The sequence below is a fragment of the Halyomorpha halys genome, unplaced genomic scaffold (genome assembly GCF_000696795.3).
Source record: "Halyomorpha halys isolate HHAL.00 unplaced genomic scaffold, Hhal_1.1 Scaffold569.1, whole genome shotgun sequence".
In the NCBI taxonomy this organism is placed as follows: Eukaryota; Metazoa; Arthropoda; class Insecta; order Hemiptera; family Pentatomidae; genus Halyomorpha; species Halyomorpha halys.
Window position 1 is genome coordinate 105350 of NW_027116742.1, and position 7359 is coordinate 112708.

The window sequence follows — 7359 nt, forward strand, 5'->3', positions numbered from 1 at the left end:
CCTCAAAGCTCTCACTGGCTTGTAAGTGACTCCGAGCCTTTAAGCTGCGACGGAACTGATCTAGGAGATTAAATAGTTAAGATAGTTGGAGTAGTTGTAGAGATGCTTTGTTCTGAGACTGCTAGGTACAGATCTCTACATCTAGTTGGGTATTAGTCCAGTCCCTACAGTACAGTAACATTACTAGGGACTCATTATTAGAACATGGAAACAGTACAGGACATGCTTAATATATTTCTAAATAAACTATCCATCTAATATTGGGTAATTTCATATGACTTGTCCAATTTTATCATATTAGAAATTAAAACTGAGATTAGTAGACTTGTGATGTTTATGATTACAGACTGTATTGTTATTAATCTTCTTTTTTCTATATCTTTAAGATAATATTCACTAGCTCTTCGAATTCTGACTAACTTTTCATGAGTTTAAACTTGGACAACAGGCCTACTAAACCCCTAATTCAGCAGTAAAAAAAACTTTCAGCACAGCGGAATACAAGTATATCGACAGTTTCTCGACACATGTAGAAGGAAAAATAAAAAAAGTTATATCTGTATGTACCTCATTAACTTAATATGTGGCTGCAGCTAAAGCGCTTTAACACATGCGTTTCACTGCTTACTTTGCACAAAAAATGAGCCTTTCCTCTAAAGGATAATCACGTGTGATTAAAAGTGGATTGTATATTTATTTTTTCTCGATCGCTCTAAAACGGAAAAAATACATGAATTTATAAAATGCATTATGTAAGAAAACCATAATTCAAAGTGAGCACTATTTTTTTCAACCGTAGCTATTTGAAGGTTTAAATAAAATAATTATCTGCAGTTTGAGGTGAACGTTCTGTGAAAAACTCCAGATTGAAAAATAAACTGATGATTGGAAAATGAGAAGAAATAATAATTATTAAAGAAGAAAGAAAACAAGTAAATGATAATAATAATAAACAATGGGTGAGTATCCGGAAAAAGGGATTGTAGGAAGCAGGGATATTGTCCAAAAAACCTAATGTATCTCCTTGCGATGTGTTCTTCTACTGTTTCCAGTTGTAGGAGCCACCCGTAGGTAAGAGGATTGAGATGCAAGTCTTGTGCACGGCCCATGGTGCGTGAAGAGGAACTTGAGTATAGCAGCAGCCAAGACTCAGGCCATGCTCATAAGAGACTTCACGGACAGTGCTCATCCGCATCACCCTATCCTATCCTGGATATCCAAGGAGAGAAGGTTAGACCGGGTGAGGAGGTGACTTATCTTGGAGTAAGGATAAGAAGAACGTTTGATGCCACTTCTCACCTGGTCCTAAACTTGATTCTCACCTGTCTAAAGAACAGGGTGATCCTGTCACTCAATAGATTAAGAAGGATAGGGGGTGGATTTTGGGGCCTCAGGTACCCTGCAACGATGACCATATATAAAGGTGTGATCTTGGTTATTCTTAGGTACGCATCCTCTGCATGGAGCCGAAACCTCACGCAGACACAGAGAAGTCTGGCCACCATACATATATTGGCTCTGCTGAGGGTCACGAAGAAGACATATAGAATCTCCTCGTAGAGGGTGGGAAATATGTTTGGATATTAGGATTTCTTTCCTGTCGAACAGATCCGTTACGTAGGACTACATTTGGACAAACGACTGATATGGTATCGTCATACAAGGCTAAAAAGACAAGAAACTGCTCGTAGATTCCGACTATTACAAAATTTACTAGACAAACAGTCTAAATTGCCAATCCACTACAAAAGACTAATCTGCATGACTATTATAAGGCCTATACGGATTTAAGCTTGGGGCCACTAAACCATCAAATTTCTCCCGAATCCAATCCTTACAGTCCAAAATCCTTCGTAAAATCCTTAATGCTCCTTACTTTGTCACAAATCAAGTCATCCATCAGGACCTCAATGTTCCATATATTGCCGATTTGGCCACCACCAGATACCATTCCACCATGATAAATTTCTCAACCACCCAAATCCACTTGCTTCTAACCTGGCTTCACCTTAATTACCTAATAATCCTCCTAGGTGACTGAAAAGAAGATGGCCTCGAGATCTTCTCCTCTAGAAATGTTATTGGAGTTCTATCAGTGGGTAGATTCTCCACATCTTTGTATCATGTCGCTATGTCACCTACAGCAAATTTACTTGTTATATTTATTTGTATACAGTTGTAAATAACAATAAATAAATTATTATAAAAAGGATTTCTTTATGAAATTAGATCCATAAAATTTATTATTGATTGTTTTATTTGTTATTTTGTTTTCTATCCTATCTTTGGAATTTTTGAGGTGCATATCCCAAATCTTGTAAATTAGTTTTTTTTTGGAAAAAAATTATCCACAAATATTTTAAATATCTTACTTTTTACTATCTACAGCCTACTATCATCAGTTAGTCATAATGCGTTGTTTATAGAATTATTAATTTAATTTGAAATGGATGGCAAGAGTAGTAATTCAATATCTCATTACCGCTTGCTCATACAATAAATTAGTAATTTAAAAGCATTTGTTAATTAACTTTGTGAAGTACAATTACAGTAAATTAATATGTAAAGTATATTTAAACGTGATATGGAGGCCTGGGTTAAATCTCTTCGATTGAACATTTTCGAGAGTGCGTACGCTTGTCTGCGTAGGCTTATTTTAAAAGTGATACTGTTACCATGGAACTTATCACATGTCGTAATAGTTTGTAGGTTATCTTATATTTATAGGTTATTACTTATTATATTATTAATTTACTAGGGTGCACCCTCTGTCCGCCTGCCGGAGGACCAAGGTCTATTCTACAAATTATATATTTGTTAATTTTCCAAATCGTTGCTTAATTATTGTTTTCTACTGTAATTTTCATATATTTTTTAGTCCAGTTTATTATTGTGTAAGCAATAAAAAAAGATCAAATCTTTAATCCAGTCTTTTAATTTGTACTTCAATTTAGTGACTCTTCAAAAACAATGTTCCTAGTCACTTTTTAGTCATAACCATATTGGAAATTAGGTACGTTTTCATCCGAATGGCATATCCAAGTCCCTCTCGAGTGTCCAGTTTGAACTTTGGAATGCACCAAAAAATGCACTGTTAAATCAGAAGTTAGTGAATTTATTTTGAAAAATTTTTATCTCAAAAACCATTTGTCGTACTGATGTCTATTAGCACAGAAATTAAAGCTATTTTAATGTACTATAAAGTAATATCAGACTTTTATTTTCGTAGACGTAGTAGTTTTTTATGATATTTCTAAATAGCAACCTTTCATCTGCAAAATTTATATTTTTATATTCGTCGATGCTAATATCGAAAAACTACCAATTCTACGAAGATAGAAGATTTTGCCCTCTCTCTTGAAATGTTGCTCTTTAAAAATTTAAATCTCGGGAACTATTTAATGTATTGAACTCTATTAGGGCTCATAGTTTAGAAAATTTACTCTAATTTAAATGATGTTCTCTTAGGTTTTCCAGTGTTATTGGTAGTATTAAAGAATGAGCTCTGAATGAAAAATTAATATTTTTTAAAGTTTTGAAACAACCACTATTTTTTACTACCCCTACCTATACTTGGCAGACTCTTCAATTTAGACTAGTAATTAAACATATTTTTTTTATTAAAGTGATAACAAATTTGGGTGAATTTCTTTTTTCCTCCCTGGCTCTTGTACTATAACTAGTTAAAATCACTTGATTGTACATAAATCGGTTAAGTAATATTAACTGTAGTATGTTGTTAAGTAAGATATATATATTTATTTTTGTATTTATTGCATTTTATCTATTACGGAATGCTTTATGGAAATATAATTACAAAAACATTAGTGAGCCATTCATAAGTTGTAGGCCTGCCGTAGCATGAGATCGAAGTAAGTATCGGTGTCAATTGAAGCACTCACACCTGCATAGTAGTTGAAGAACTCTTCCCTCGTGATCTTGCCATCGATGCATCCCTTCTCGAAGCACTTCATGAACTTCTGCAAGATCTGTTCCTCCGACATCTCGCCGCTTCTGTACTTCGGGTGAGCACGAACACTGCACAGTTTTCGCAGTTCTTCCAACGTGATTATTCCGGATTTGTTCTTGTCGCACTTATTGAAAGCGTCGTTTACGGACTTCTTCCTCGTATTGGACATGTCTGGTCGGATCGCTTCGATGAATTCAGTTGCACTTATGGTTCCGGATCCTTCTGTGTCGAAAGCCTCGAACAATACATCGATCTGGTCTTTTGTCATTTGGTAACCACTATCTCTGATTGCTTCTGTGAATTCCTCTACGTTGAAATCGTCACTATCCTTTCTTCTAAACACCCTACCGAACTCGAGGAGACCTTCGGACCCCTTCGACAGGCAAAGGAGACGTAACTTCTCCAGTGGATTCAAAGTCAGGTCCGCCTTCCTCTTAGCTTGGTTCATCATCTCTTGATTCGCTCTGCTACATTGGGATTGAGGATTTGTTGACATTCTAAATTAATATATGTAAAGATACAAAATAATCTCGCTATTGACCGAAAACAATAGGGCTGAAATGTTATATTATTTATCAATCAAAAGATATTACCGATACCAGAATGGATTGGACAGATGTAACCTTAACTTAAAATCAAAAAGAGTTGTTGATATACATATGTTCAATTGAATTTTTAATAGTGCTTTAAAATAAAGGCTTATTTTAACCTTAATTTATTTTTCGAAAAATAGTATTACTATTAGAAGTGTCTTTATTAAATCTGAACGGAATAGATACATCGGAAGCACTGGCCACCCGATCCGCGTGTCGTGTAAAAGTGTGTTCTAGATAGTGCAAGAGCTCAAGATGAAAAAAATGTATTTATTACCAATTTTAGATTAATTAAATGAAAAATATTTAATTACGAGTCTTTCAAGTATATGTAGGTGGAAAACAAAAAATTGCGGCTGTTTCAAAACGTTACAAAAAATTAATTTTTCATTCGGTTCTCTTTATTATGAAAACTACTAACAACACTAGAAAACCAAAGAGAACAATATTTAAAGTGGAATAAATTTGCTAAAACATGAGCCCTAATATAGCTATTTACGTTCAACTTGCAACATTTCATAACGGAATAGTAAAAAAATCAGTAGTTAGTGAATTTATTTTAGGAAAACTGTATCTCCGGAAACATAAGACGTACAGATCTCTGCAAACAACACAAATTAAAACTAATTAAATGTACTATAAAGTAGGTTATGACATTTATCTTCGTAGGATTAAGTAGTTTTCATATTTTCAAAAATGTATTGAAAAAATTTCGTAAATTTGTTTTGGAAATACAAACTACTACTCCTACAAAGATAAAGGTCATAAATGACTTTGTAGTACATTAAATTGACTTTAATTTGAGCACTAATAGACATATTTACGTCAGATAGTTTTATTATATATAGATTTCTCAAAATAAATTCAATAACTACTGAATTTTTAGTGCATCATTATGGAATGTTGCAATTAAAAAAGGTATATCTCGCGAAGTATTGAATGTAAATATGTCTTTTAGGGCTGATATTTTAGCAAATTTAATCTTATTCATGTGTTATTTTATTATGTTTTTTAGTGGTGTTACTAGTTTAAAAGGTGAAGAGCTCTGAATATTTTTATTTTATTTTTAACAGCTGTCGTTTTCTATTCCCCCTACCTGTACTTGAAAAACAATTTTAACTAGTAATTATACGAGGTGTAGATAGTTGACCGTAGATTATTGCTTGGAGAAGTTTGTCGGGGGGCGCGGTCAGCAAAGAACAACATAATTAAACAAAACCATATTTATTTATTTTATGCCGACGTTTCGACCAGAGTTTCAGGTCTTCATCAGGGCTATAGAACAAAAGAGATAACAACAACATTTAGAGTAACATACAATTGAAAAGGAATAGTATACAAACAAACTTAGAATTATACAAAATATTGAATTAAATCATAAATGATAAAAAATTGATAACTGATAATTGAATAGTACAAAATCTTAATTGTTTGATATTGAAAACAGTGACAGATGAAATATTATATCATGTAGGTAAAAAGATATTTATAATATAAGATATGCAAGTAGTGTCTAAAAAAATGTAAAATTAAATAAATAAATGGAATCTACAAATTATATATGTATATATATTTATATTTCTAGTATAGGTAAATAAGTTAATACTCACAATGTAATTCAGATATAAGCCACTCACTATTTTTCATTGTTTGTCATAATGTTCAATTTGTAGATTCCATTTATTTATTTAATTTTACAATTTTTTAGACGCTACTAGCATATCTTATATTATGTATATCTTCTTACCTACATGATATTATATTTCATCTGCCACTGTTTTCAATTTACTACCATACAATTCCACAAATATCAATCAATTAAAATTTTGTACTATTCAAATATCAGTTATCAATTTTTTTATGATTTATGATTTAATTCAATATTTTGTATAATTCTAAATTTGTTTGTATACTATTCCTTTTGAATTGTATGTTACTCTAAATGTTGTTGTTATCTCTTTTGTTCTTCCCTGATGAAGACCTGAAACTCAGGTCGAAACGTCGGCATAAAATAAATAAATATGGTTTTGTTTATTTATGTTGTTCTTTGCTGACTGCACCCCCCGACAAACTTCTCCAAGTAGTAATTATACGTATGTTTCTGTAACGTAGCGATTGTAACTGTGATGAAAATTTTTACCGCCTAATTGAACTACTTTTGCCTTACTAACCTAATGGTATGTCCCTTGGCGAAAGTAGTATTATGGAGGGTTTAAGCTGACAGAACTAAAAAATGAAATCGAAGAGGTGGATCATATCATCCTTTCAGGGGCGTGGCAAAGGAGTAGGGAACGAGTATGAGCCAATCACTGGCTGCCTTCATTTTTACTTTGGATTACAATGACAGACATTCTTATTAACCTTGACATATCTCCCTTGAGCGTGACGTTTCGTCATATAGATCCATCAACAGTGTGATTGTATATGATAGAAAAATCGATAGTTCAAATGAACCAAATTTTAATAAAATCCTTGTTTTGTTTTTTTTCAATTTAGGTCGAAATTAAAGCTGAGCTTATTGATCACGAGGACGTATAATAGAGTTGAGAATTTGTATCCTCATACAAGATTAAAAAGACAGGAAACTGCACGTCCTTTTCAATTATGACTCTTCCGACAATTACAACATTTACTAGACAAACGGTCTAAAATGACAACACATTACAAGAGACTGATCTACATGACTATTATAAGGCCTATCTGGACATACGGAGTTGAGCTTTGGGGCTCCACTAAACCATTAAATTCCTCCCGAATCCAATCCTTACAGTCCAAAATCCTTCGTAAAATCCTTAA

General features: G+C 32.9%; 1 pseudogene; it reads right to left on the reverse strand.

The window, feature by feature from the left end:
• Positions 1–3836: 3836 nt before the first annotated feature.
• Positions 3837–4466, reverse strand: LOC106684309 (calcyphosin-like protein pseudogene; annotated as a pseudogene).
• Positions 4467–7359: the final 2893 nt, after the last annotated feature.